Consider the following 13,397-nt stretch of genomic DNA (forward strand, 5'->3'; position numbering starts at 1 on the left):
CGGAGGTGGCATTATCAAGAGTACAATTAACCTAGAAACCGCCAAGATTAATAGATACCCCGTGCACGTTGGTGCGTCTAAGATTTCGAGCGTAAAAACGCGTAATTGAATCGCGACGTTTGAATATCCCTGTTCGTAACGCACTTTACGTTAACGGGTTTAAATAAACTTGCGCTCCGAAATTTCCCCAACAATGTAATCCTGTTAATTACAGTCGGAAGGGGAATTACCGCGAACAAAAGGCGGGCTGAGCGTTACGCTCGTAAATCTCCGAATAATAAATTCGCGGCCCGAAGTTCCGATTCCGTTAGTCGCCCGGAGCAACAGTTCAAACATCACGAGCAAACGCGAAATAAGACACAGCGTCAAGCTGGCTCGCAGCTACCCGGGGCTATTAATCGACCTCCAAGTTTCGACCGTTTATATCGACAAGAATGAAAAATAGCGGCAAACACCGCGGGCAAAACCGAGCTAAAAAACACCCGGTTCGATTCGCGAAATAACTTCCCTGACGCAATTTGTTTTCGACGGATGTGTACAGTCACGTTCGTAAGTACCGCGACACTCGTCAATAAACGATCAAAGAAGTCTGAAAGAACGTCGGAAAATTATACCGAGGACTCGCGGAAACGTTCACGGTTGTTTGATGTTTTATAGAGTAAAGGGAATCTATCGACGCGTTTCGTTTGCTTTGGGAAGACCAGCACGTTCCGAGTCATAACGAAAAGGAACACGTTTCGTAATTTTCACCGATAACTAGCTCGCCTCATATTTACCGCGATGACGGGCACGATTCGCTTCTACGAGCAGTGGCGTACTTCAAACTCCGCGACGTAGCACATTTCATTTGCTCTAAGAGCGAGCAAGCGGTCATTTCATTAATGGGAAATCTAAAGGCGGAGTTCAAAAATTCGCGTTATACGACGACAAATGCGACGGACAAAACCGTAATGAAATAGTCTTTGGTTTATGGAAACTGCTGTAAATTTCGATATCACTCTTAACCGATGAATAAATGATTTTTTGGTTAATATCGAGCATCGCGGCTATCGTGTAATATAATATGATATAATCGTATGCGCGTAGCTCTTGGCTACATGTTCCTTTTAACCGAATGTTGGCTCTTTTCGCCCAAAGGGACGGATCTCCGTTTCAAATCTCGGTTTCCGCTACGTGGAACGTTACACCTCGTGCGTAAATATTTAAATAAGCCTAATATAAGCAGAAGCACACGTTGAAATGGCACGGATTTAATGTATTCGACTAACTGAACACAGGGAACCGTCAGTGGCGCATGAAACGCATCGCGTTAGATTCGGCGTACACTCTCTATAAATAGGATCGGTTAAATGGTTAAATTAATCATTTATACAGTAAATTATTAACTCTAACCAGGCTCCGATGCTAATACTACGCGAACGAGATAGTGCAAAATTCGGAAGTTGTATTTCTCTAAATATTCGTTCGAATATTTATTGTAGCGATAAATCGACTTTTTTCGTAGCTTAAATATTTCCACAAAATTTACCATACGTTCGTGCCTGATATTCTTTTCATCGCAAGAGCCTCATCAGAGTCTTATAATTACTGGGATAATTGATTAGTAGTCAGTGTTAGGTGCCAGAACAATGAGCAAAGCTCTAGAGTAGGCGAGGGTGGATGTTTCCGAAGGGATACGGTTTCAGTTTGTTAGTTAGATACACCAACGAACCAGACGCGAGATCAGAGAACCGCTAGGATTATTGATAACGAAGACGATCCTGAGATGGGAAGTCAAGGAACAGCAGGAGGTCGAAAGTTCGCGAACATTTGAGTCGATGAAGCTTACTATCGTTGGGGATTTCAGAGGTCCAGTATTTTGGAGCACCAGCTCGCTATCCACGAGTCAATATTCCAAAGATATACTCGAGAGTGACGCTACGATCGCTGTTCGTTGGCTTGCACAATATAAATTCTCGTAAAAGAATTTTTTAAGGCATAAAGGAGCTAGTAGGGACAAGTTGTAATAAGATTTATCGACTAAACAGTATCCGAGCAGCAGTTATTTGTCTGTTTACTTAGCGACGGCTCTCGTATCGCGTAAATAATCATCCAGGGTGTAACGATGACTTACGATCGGTCGTAGAAGCTAGCGTAAGGCATCCAGGAACTTTTCCGACCGAGTGTATGATCGAGAGTGCGGAATATAAAATCGAGAAGAGGCAAATGGCTGCCGGTGGCGCGCACAAATGTTTGTATTCGCAGGATATTGAGCTCCGCGCGTCGAAACTGTTTTTGCGAGCCAGGCCGGGCCCGGTTCTGTTCGTGACGAACGTGCAAACAATCGACTAATTAGAAGTTAAAGTCGATGCGCACTTTCGCGTTCACACGGACGGAATAAAATATAAATGGTGACGACGCGACCCGGGCCGTCGTGTGTTACCCCCGCCCGCGGCTTCGACGTACAATCGAGCGGCGTTGAAACGCATTTATGGTCGCGGATACGGTATTCCACGACGCTGTTATTTTATATTATTTCACGCGATGCGCTTTTAACCGTGTACCTAGGCAGTCGCGCACACACAGACAGGCGCGCACCAACGGAGAGAATAATATTCGATAACCGCAGATTTGTATTCACGCGAATCCATTCGACGAAACTACCGTTCTGGAACCGTGACCGCGCTACTCCTCGATGAAACGACCCCCCGCCATTTGGCCCTTAACCCGTTACGCGCAAACGGTCACGAAATAACCCCGATTCCATCCTACGCCCGACTTATTCGGTCCCGTACAATTTCTCTCTTTCGCGCCGTGACATCCTCCCATCCAATACTCGACGGTGTACTTTTAAATTAGGGAAACGACCCGAAGGGGCACGTTTTACGCGCGGTCGATACGCCGCGAATCGCGATACCATCGGGCGTGGAAAAACACATCGGGCCCGGCGAGAAAACCGAGCCAATTTTTATTAAAGACCGCGTCGCCTTTCCCTACCCCGACGAAGCCTCTTTTGTTCGGTCCCCGATGCGTGGGCAGACATCCAACGAACCGTTTCGAAAACTGCGTCCTTACGACGGCTGTCGACGCTGACTGATTGGTTGCACCGACATCGAAATCCTAACAACCCGTTCGGAAAATATTCAGCCCTGGATCGTCTAATCCGTGCATTGGTTTCGCTTTAACGGTGACAGGATTTATCGTTATGATACTAGAAAAATTAATTCCCAAGCTAAGACGTTGAGGGGAATAAATTTGAATGGAATTTGTGTGTTTTAACAAGGTTACGAAATATAATAGTCTAAAATTAAAATTTTACTTTTGCGGAATATTGTACGGTTTTGATCTGGCAGTGAACGTGTTAAAACTTGTGTCACGATCAGACGGGCGGCGAAAGCTTCTGAAAATCGACTCTCGGTGCGTTCTCTGCTCTTCGAGCCAAGTCTCGGAGCGTATTCGTTCCGCACGAGCGCGTCCGCGTTTTCCCATTTGTCACGCACGCGCCAACTCGCCAACTATCGCGGCTCTTATTTTTAACATGGCCCACGGTCCCGTTTGTCGCGAAATAAACGGATAAACGGGACGCGCGGGATCGACGAGCAGAATCTTTCGCGACAATTTCCGTTTCACACGACTTGCTGCACCGCGGGCGTCGTTGATCAAAACTTCGCACGTCGGGACGCGCTTTCCGCTGGTAAACGCGTTCCGCGGCCCGCGAGACTACCTTTGATCCATTGTTGTACTAACGCGCGCGAATTTAAGGCGTCCCTCTATTTTACGCGTTACCGTTTTCTGTTCTTCTTCGACTGCCGGGCTTCCTCCTATGAATTCGCTGCTCACCGTCGCTGAATATACAGGGGTGTTCAGGGAACCCTGGGAAAAATTTTAATGGGAGATTCTAGAGGCCAAAATAAAACGAAAATCACGAATACCAATTTGTCGACTGAGGCTTCGTTGGAAAGTTATTAACAATATTATTAATGAAATTTGTCCACCTACACGAATTTTTCCCTCGAAAGTGCGTAAGAATTCGGGGTATGACTATTGACCAAAAATGATTGTAATTAACCCCCGTAACTGAGAATAATTTTTTTAGAACAATTTTAAATTTTTTAAACGTTAATAACTTTTTGACGAAGCTTCAGTCAAGAAATTGGTATTCTTGATTTTCGTCTTATTTTGGTCTCTAGAATCTCCCATTAAAATTTTTCTCAGAGGTGGCCGAACACCCTGTATAACGCGCTTCAGAATATTCGGGGAGGAATTGTACCGGTGCACAGCGAGTCGTAAACAGGGAAGCACGAAAAACACCGACAACGAACCCCCTTCAGCAGCCACGGAACGAAGAATCTCCGCTCGTGATATTAAAAGGCAATTGAAACCACCGGGGGCGCTTTTCTTTCACGGGACGCGTAAATTCGTTGTTGTTCGATAAAGAGAACATGGAACGAGAGATTTCGTTCGGGACTTCTCGATCCCAAACTGTGAAGCGGCTGCTGGGATTAGGTTAAATTACTGGCACTCTGTTTTACTTTAAATATCGAATAAACGAAGTGGCAGATACCCATGCTTCTGATAAATAAATAAGTTGATGGTTCGAACGATAGTAATTGGTATTTTACCGTATCGACGTTCCGATCGTCGAAACAAGCGCGGGATTACGCGGCCCAAAAAATGGTAATGCGACAAAAACAGTGTCGCTATTACAAATTATATTACACGGATAAATGTCGGAAAAATTAAAACCGTCCGAAATATTAAACGGCGATATATCACGGGCAACGATATCACGCTGCTGCCAGTGTGTGGGAGGGATAATGAGTTGAGCGTAAATATACTGTGAACAAGTACTCCGCCCACGCTTTCGCGTTGTAGTACACAGGTACACATTTTGCTACAATAAACAGGATTCGTTGACGAGCAACAAAAGTACACATTTACTAATCAAATTAGCGAAGGTAACTATAAAAATAAAACTAGAAAGCACTGAAAATTCCATCGTGATAAATATTTCGAGACGCAGTTAGTTACCGGGGTGAAACGTAATTTGTAATTTTAGCTCTGTATCTTTTAATCCGTCGAATAAAAATTTGCGTGGTGTTAGAGTTTTGTATAGAGTCCTAATATTCGCAAAAGTGGCGCAGCCGATCGATAGATTAGTTTGTTTCCGGGTACACCGTGCGGCTTTATTGAACTTTGCTAACCTTATTAGCCCGTAAGAGAACCAAATTGGGTGAAGTAATACTCGCCTTGACCGTTCAGGCACGAATATACCCATTACGTAGTTTAACAGCAAATATAGATTGCCAAAAGCCTCGTCAACTACCGTATAATGTATTATCCGAGTCGCTAAAATTTCAGTACTGGCAAATATACGCGCGATCGACCGATCTATAATCAAATCCAAACATTGCAAAGACGATCTAGTCTATAAGTTTTTCTCTGTAACTCGAAAACTAAGGATGATTATACACGTATGCAGGAAGCAATGGTTCAGTGTGTTGACCTTTCGTGCATAATTACCTAAATTGTTGTACAGAGATGTTCGTGCATATCGGTCGCTGGAGATACATAGATAGTTTCAATTATACACTCGCTATCGTCGGCGCGAATTTGAACTAATAATTACCCTAGACATTTCTCTGCGCCATGGATCAACTAACTCTAATTACTATCGCGAGTAGCGATCCACCGCCGCCCCCCGCGAACGTACACATCCGTATCGCGATTTCTATCGTAGCGACGCAAATTATACGCTTATAAAGTCCAGTTTCGCAGAAATAATTCCATCATAAACGAGAGTAAAAATTTTAATAAAAATACCACCTCTGATCATAGGAGTTGGACCTCTCGAAACTGTCGATACTCGTCATTATTTTAGTAAACCGTTCGATTTTCCTCGTTTGGGACATTCTGTCGAATCGAAAGATATTCCCGTTTCGCGACGCGGATAAAAATGGCTGGAACGCAGTAACGAATCGAGAAGATCTCTCGAGAAATCGAGAGAGATTCGTTCTGTCAGCCGTCTGGTTGTCGTCCTAGTTCCCTCGCCAGACTCCTACCCGTGTTTTCTTATCGGTCTTGTAATCGTCCCGGCCGATTTTTCTAAAACCCCGCGCCGCGCCGTCTGAAGAAAGACGGAAGTTCGAGGGGGTAGCCTTTCAGTACACGCGGCACCTTTTCGAGCAACGTAAAACGGAGGTAAATCGGCAAGACGCAACGCCAAGCCTTCCCGTCTCTCTTTATTCCGGCTTCCTCAAAGCCGGATCAAGCTGTAAAAAAAACGGAGATGGAAAGGGACGTTTTCCCTGTGAAGACCGAGGCTACGTCGTGAGGATACTGATCGTCGAACGCAGTCATTTGCACCACCACCGAGTAAAATCGGGACCGGTGTTCGACTTCAAAGCGATTCTCTTGTAGTATCACGACTCGATGGGAAAGACGTCTGGCGAAAGTACAAGATTTATGGCTTCTGAAACTCCATCGGACATGTTTGGATAGAGTTTCCCCCATCCCGCGACATCATTCGGAGGCTCGAAGGTGCTCTCTTTGTATCGACTGGCAAATATTACGCAACGTCTGGCGTGAAATATAAACGAAAAACGTTTGAAGTGGCGCGAGAGATTTTAAACCGATAACCATGGATACCCGGGATTCATTCGGAGTCGCTATAAATTGGACACGTTCGAATCGAGACTCGCCGGGATATTTCCTATTTGCCCCGATTTTTCCCGGGGATCGAGACGTACGGGGGAAAAGCGACGAAACGCGACAACAGAGAACGAAGGGGCAAATAAAAAAGTAAAAAAAAAAGAAAGGTAGAAATATGTAAAAGCGAAAGATCGCAGGCGACCGTTTCCACCGGAGCGATTGTAATCAGAATCGTTCTTATACTGTTATTTATAGCCGGTCGAATCCACCCTCCGATCGTGTACAATGTGTTTGTGCATAAGAATCTCGTAAAAAACAGACGTATACGAAACAACGATCGACGCTCCCGAGGGAAATGGGTTTCGTCGTCGCGAAACGAGGGTCGAGGAATAACCGATACAGGACAGACGCTCCACGGACCACCCTCCGCGAGAATCTTCCCCGTCACGTTATTCCTTTCGCGTGAAAAGATTGGTAATTCATCTTTCCAGCTAACGACTCAAGTTTTCCAGGAAACGTACGAAACGATCGTTCGATCACCGGCCGGGCATACCGGCGGCGTCGCGACACGGACGACGCAAGGAAAATAAATTAGCACGTAAAGCGACCGCTTCGTCAACCAGCGCGGATAAAACGGCGAGTCCGCGTTAAGAGTGAGCTTTTAATGACACCCCGTCACGGCGGAATCGTTCCTCGTCGATTCGTTTTAACGTCGGTTCAATTTCCGTGCCGAAACACGGCCAATGACGATCCCGATGACGATCAATCTACCGGAGAAGATCGACGGAACGTTCTCGGATTAAATAAAATAAATTATCGTAACAGAAGGTAGACGCGGATATTCGACGAGTTCGTTCGCTCGTCGGTTGGGTCCTGCCGGAAGGCGGACGAAAGATGCTGGGAAGTTTAATTGTCGTCGACGGACTCGTCGTCGTTTTCTACGAATCGAGCTTTTACGCTATGAAAGGAACGCGAGGGCGATCAACTCAGGGTTCCGTTTCATTCGCGGATAATACCGGAACTTCCTCTCGAATAATTCTGCCTCCGTGGACAGTGCCAGACCCCGGATAGTACATTTTTCTTCGCGCGGTCGTTTCTTTTCTTGTAAAACCATCGTCCGTTCGATCCGTACTCCCTTTAATTACCTCTTAAGCACGGCGTTGGCGAAGACACGGATCCGGGATTCCGTTTGATTCTTTCCTGTAAACGCGCTCGTCTCACGCGATACGAAAAAGGAATTCCTCAGTTTAATCGAGGTCAGAGGCTATTTATCGTCCCGTAACGTGTCCATCTATCGTCGATGAAATTGCTTCAACAATGAGACAGACTATCCAATTATCGACGTACCGATTGCGAACTAGTTTATATCTTGCAAAAGCTCCAGCAAAGAATTTTTAAACGCTGTGTACGAAATTCCTGCCCGAACGTCCATTTGTGGACGCAATAGTTATTTTTCCCCCGTTTCGTTAAAAGCCCGGAAATCCACCTAATCCTAACCGTGCGATCCAATTTTCCGAGCGGAGTTCTTCTTCGGTAATTAAAATGGTTGCAGGTTCCATTTTGCGACGTATCGGACCTTCCTTTTGTACGTACCCGGCATTTACAATTAGCGTAGTTCGCGGAACAATGACTTTGCTACCCGCGTTAATGGCACTCGTCTCGCGACTGCTTTAAAAGCGTTTCTCGTGTTTTCTTCCAAACAAATTAATCTTCCTTGTACATTTCGAAGGATTGTATTTCAATACGAATATATTCCTATCATTTCAAGCAAGGACGTTTCTTGCTTTTGATCCGAGTTTGTATTATTCGATATTTAATTGAAAATCGTTGGTTCCGTTTCCTTGAATAACAGGACCCAGTGACACGAACGCTTCGATCGCGGTCGACTAGGTCTCGCGATCGCGTTATCTTTCCATGGCGACGAGCAGCGATCGGGCTCTGGTCTCCGTTTCAGCGATTCGCGTGAATTCACTTATGCCTTTCCATCGAGGACGTTCCGTCGCTGATTAACGCCAGAGTCTCGTTGTCGACGGCACGACTTTGGCAACTCCGTTGCTCCCCCACCCCCATCAGCCGGCCTATTCCTCGAGCTTCCCATCAAGCATCGATGAACCGGAGTATTTTCGGGTATGGAGTCGCTGCCAGACTGGTCGAGGGTGTGGGAACTAGAATAGAGAAGTACAGGGGGTTGATGTTGAGAGAGCGCCGTGGGGGGCGAACCAGCAGCAGCAGGAGTAGTAGTAGGAGGAGGAGGATGAGGTTGGGGAGGGAGAAGAGACGACGGGTGTGAGTTGGCCGGAGTGGTGTTTCCCCGGGGTAAGCATGAGCATATACTTGCCCGGGGCTTATTCAGACAAATCGGTGATTGCTGCGGAGGCGAGCGAAAGGGTAGCTCGCCACACCACCACCAGCCAGCCACCAACACCATCACCACCGATGGATCCACACGGTACCCTGTCGGAGGAACGAAGACAGGGACGTTAGCCTGAAATCCGCGACGGAGGCGAAAAGAGGACGAGAAAGATGGACGGATATAGATAGCGAGAGGGCGCGCGCGGGGCCAAAGGGGGAGGAAGTTTTGGGAGTGGAGAGAGAGACAGGCAGAGAGCAAGCGAGATCGTCGAGGTTAGAGCGAAGAACCATAGGATGGAAGGAGAGCGAAGAATGATTGTTTCCATGATTACAATGGAACGGAAGAGGAAGAGGGATAGAGGCTGGCCCAGGAAAAGGGTATGGGGAGCAATCTCTTAGCGCTAACGTAGATTCGTGGCCCAGGGTCTCTCGAAATATTACACTGGAGGGGCACACGCCTAACCCACCAGGGAATTTCGTAACTCGGCGGATAATGTGTGTCAGCCGTCGAACCCGTTCCGAGGTTTCGCAGAGGAATCTCGCGGTTCGTTTTCCGGCACGAGGTACGCGAGAGACGTGTCCGGGGTACCAGCAGACCCGTACGTCGACGGGGGATGCAATTTGCAGAGCCAGCACGCAACCAGTGTATCTGCTAAGACCGACGATTTCCCCGACAACCTTCCACGAACAAAGATACCCTCGAATCTCGATCAGATTTCGGACCCGTCGCCCATCCACTTCGGAGCTTCCGATTCAGAGGATTCCTCGTCGGGGATAAAATGTCAGCCTCCGCCGGTGAACCGTCCGCGAGGATACGCTAGATCCCCGATAGACGTGCGCGACGCTCGAAATTATGCAAAACGCGGGGATCGCGAGGTATCCGATTTCGATCGGCGAAACTTTTTATCGGATAAGGAGTTCGTTCCAGCGGGATGGTCGAACATTATCCCGGAATAGGATCGAACGAGAGACGTTATCTTTGTCGTCGAGATAACGACTCTGCAGGCGACGTAATAGTTTCCGTTCTCGTTCTGCGCGGGACAAACTGTTGTTCCTCCGTGACAGAGTACTTAAGACATTATCGATTGTACCCCCCGACGAACGAAAGAATTCAAACGCGACCGACCATCCTTCTACCCTTCGTTTTTCCTCGCTCGTTCCTTTCTTATCTGGACCGATCAAAAGCGCGTCGATACCTTATTCTCCGCCGCGGATTATCCCCCGTCGGGGCTTCCATTCGGCCGCCACTATCTTCGAAACCTTCCAAGAAAATGACCAGCTACCTAATTAGACCCGTAATTACCACCAGCCCCGTCGACGGCTGGCCTCGCGATTTTTCTCAATTTCCACTCGACGATATAGTTCTCTTTAAAAGTAGATTTCCCCTAAAACCCTTGGTCTTGTCGCGATACAGAGGAAGTATACAGGGTATTCGGCCACCCCTGGGAAAAATTTTAATAGAGGATTCTAAAGGCCAAAATAAGACGAAAATCAAGAATACCAATTTGTTAATGGAGGCTTCGTTAAAAAGTTATTAACAATTAAATTTTTAAATTTCAAATCGTTCTAAAAAAATTATTTCTAGGTTCTGGGGTCAATTGCAATCATTTTTGGTGAATAGACATACCCCCGAAATCTTGCGCATTTTCGAGAAAAAAATTCAGTACGGTCGGAACTTTAAACGTTAATAACTGTTTAACGAAGCCTTTATCAACAAATTGGTATTCTTGATTTTCGTCTTATTTTGGCCTCTAGAATCCCCCATTAAAATTTTTCCCAGGGGTAGCCGAACACCCTGTATAATCCCGCGAAACGGGATTCGAGATCGATTCGTTTTAATTCGATGTGGATACAAGACGCAAAGTGAAACGTATTTCTCTACAACTTGGAGAAGATTTCTGATAGGGTGGTCCGAGAGTCGTATCTACCCGGTCTAATCTGATCTTGCTCTGCACGAATGGCACTAAGTTTGAGTAAGAACTCGAGTGATGCGTGGGTACCATCGCATTTGTACTTCAAATCATCTTAACGAGTGATTCATTTTGAAAAGTAAATGGAAAGAAATTAAAGAATTCGTTCTTACTTTGAAGTGTAGCACTGTCAGTGGCTTCAGAGACTTGGAATGGGCCTACACAGGACTGGATGTAGACAGCTATCAGCTTCTGAAAATAAAAAATTGTAGATTATTACATGTTCCAAAGCTATCGAACACAGAATATTATTCGCGGTGAAAAACAGTGTGCAAGAAAAATCATTAGAGTTGAAAGGCTATTTGGCTACTATTCTATTTACTGCTAATCGTCCTGAGACGCTAAGAACTTCGAACACTCGAAATCTCCGGAACAGCTTCAAAACATGTTACTCGGAGCAATGCACTTTCTAGTGCATCGGTCGGTTTTGCACAAAGTCCGGCTTCTACCTCGCCTAATCGCTAAAGGCTAGGCCATCCTCTTGTCAAATACCCTAGAGAAATTAGGAAACTCTCTCAATGATATATTTGATGATATTTCTTAGCTTGACACTTGAATCTTCCCTTTCGCGCGCGATCGAGTCCGGCGCGTCTGACCATTTCTCGATCTTTCTACTTGCGTCGGGCATTCGCGAGCTTTTACGACTCGACACGCTGTTATTTCTACTCAAATCGTATATTTCTCGATTCTTGATACTCAAACGCTTCCGTTTGACAGTATTGGCAAACACTTTTCCATCGTGACGTAAAATTTACCAAACGAAAACTCGATTTTAAGTTGTATGTACCTGTACTATTTAAGATTTATATTTTCGCGCCCGGATCGCGAGATGTCTACTTTTATCCACTAAATGCAAAGTGTCTTGGAGGGATCTCTGGGCCTGTTTCTCGCGGTGGCACGCGTGGGAACGATGATCGGTGTCGGCGGAGCATCGTCTAACTAACCCGAAGCATAGGGGCATATAGGTGGACATACGGGACGTGCACGACAGTCGCTTCGGATTAATTACCAAGTGTAGCGTTATAGATAACGCGTAGGAGATGCGGGAGTGGACCGCGGGGCAAAGGGGCAGCGCGATACGACGTTAAATTGAACCTTTCGTCAGGTTGATTCCTGCGGTGCTAGTGACACACACCGGTCCAGCTCGCCTAAAAGCAATTACTGCTGGTAGCCATACGTGGCCGACGAGGCGCACCGTGGGGCACACATATCGGACGTGGATAGACGTCGTAGCACATAAACACGCGACAAGACACAAAGATGCCACATACGATATAATATCGACTCGAGCCCTCCTCCGTTCCTACGCCTCCGTCCCCTAAAGGTCTTTCCTCGCGAGAGATCCACGTTCCATACTAATCGTATCTTTAAAACGACAATCTATTAAAATTAAAAAAGGTTAATTACGATTTTTCGGTGCAGACTTATCGCGATTCGAACGTAACTATTTTGGTTCTTTCGGGGCAAAGTTCGACTCATGCCGCCGGCATTAACGTTATCCAAGGTGTATCGCGAGTCTGTTGCACGGTCGAACTTGCATCTCATGGGACATGTGTATGAGTAAGGATGAAACGTACGCGATATGTGTATGGGGATTTATGCGAGATGAGCGCGAATATACGAAAGGTCGAATCACCCAACGGGGACTATCTGCTGATATAATATTTTTCCAAACATATTCTAAACGTAACACTTTACTAATTTAATATTTAACGCGAGGAGCTCCTGCAGTTTCTATGGCGGTACAATGAAAAGCTTTTTTACATACTCGAGTTCTCTAAATCTCCGATTGTAATTGACTTTCGACCCACCCATCGTACCCTGCTGTTCGAAACGAACTCCACACACTCTCGTTCCAAAGTACACATGCACTTTACGGAACCCATGCTCCGTTCTCTTGTAGAAACCGATACTCTAATCTAAACACTCGATCGATCTCTTCTATTCAGTCCCAAACGTTTGTCATTTCCACACGGTCGTACGATCGCGCGAGGACGTCTCTCGCTCGGTTCTCTTTTAGGAAAATCTCTTTCCGTGCAAAGTTCTCGCGCTGACCCGAGATTCCGCGCCGACGAACGGACGCGAAAAGCTCAGCAAAGCAGAGGCTGTCGACGTTACCGCGCTGAATAAAGAAGAATCAGGCTGGAAATTGTTTGGGTCATTATATTTCCTCTCGTCCAGCTCTCTGCTTTGTTACCGATTATTTACTCACCTCCGTACACCCTTATAACCTGTATTCTGCGCGCGACATAATATATACATATTTGAATAGAAACGTCAATATAATTAACCGCGTGTATGTAGGAACGTAGATGCGTGTACGTGTATTCAGAACGCGGAATATTATGCATACGTACACACACGGTGCTAATATTAACACAATTAGGTCTGCACGAGGCTCTGGCCACATTATCTTCGTTACACAGTCGTTTCGTAAATACAGTA

The 13,397-nt window shown here is 46.1% G+C and overlaps 1 protein-coding gene across 2 annotated transcripts in view; it reads left to right on the forward strand.

The window, feature by feature from the left end:
* The window catches only part of LOC143341451 (lachesin), a 58,989-nt gene that overhangs the window by 36,266 nt on the left and 9,326 nt on the right, over positions 1-13,397 (forward strand). The gene's annotated exons all lie outside the window — the stretch shown is intronic.

This window comes from Colletes latitarsis, chromosome 4, assembly GCF_051014445.1.
Source record: "Colletes latitarsis isolate SP2378_abdomen chromosome 4, iyColLati1, whole genome shotgun sequence".
Lineage (NCBI taxonomy): Eukaryota > Metazoa > Arthropoda > Insecta > Hymenoptera > Colletidae > Colletes > Colletes latitarsis.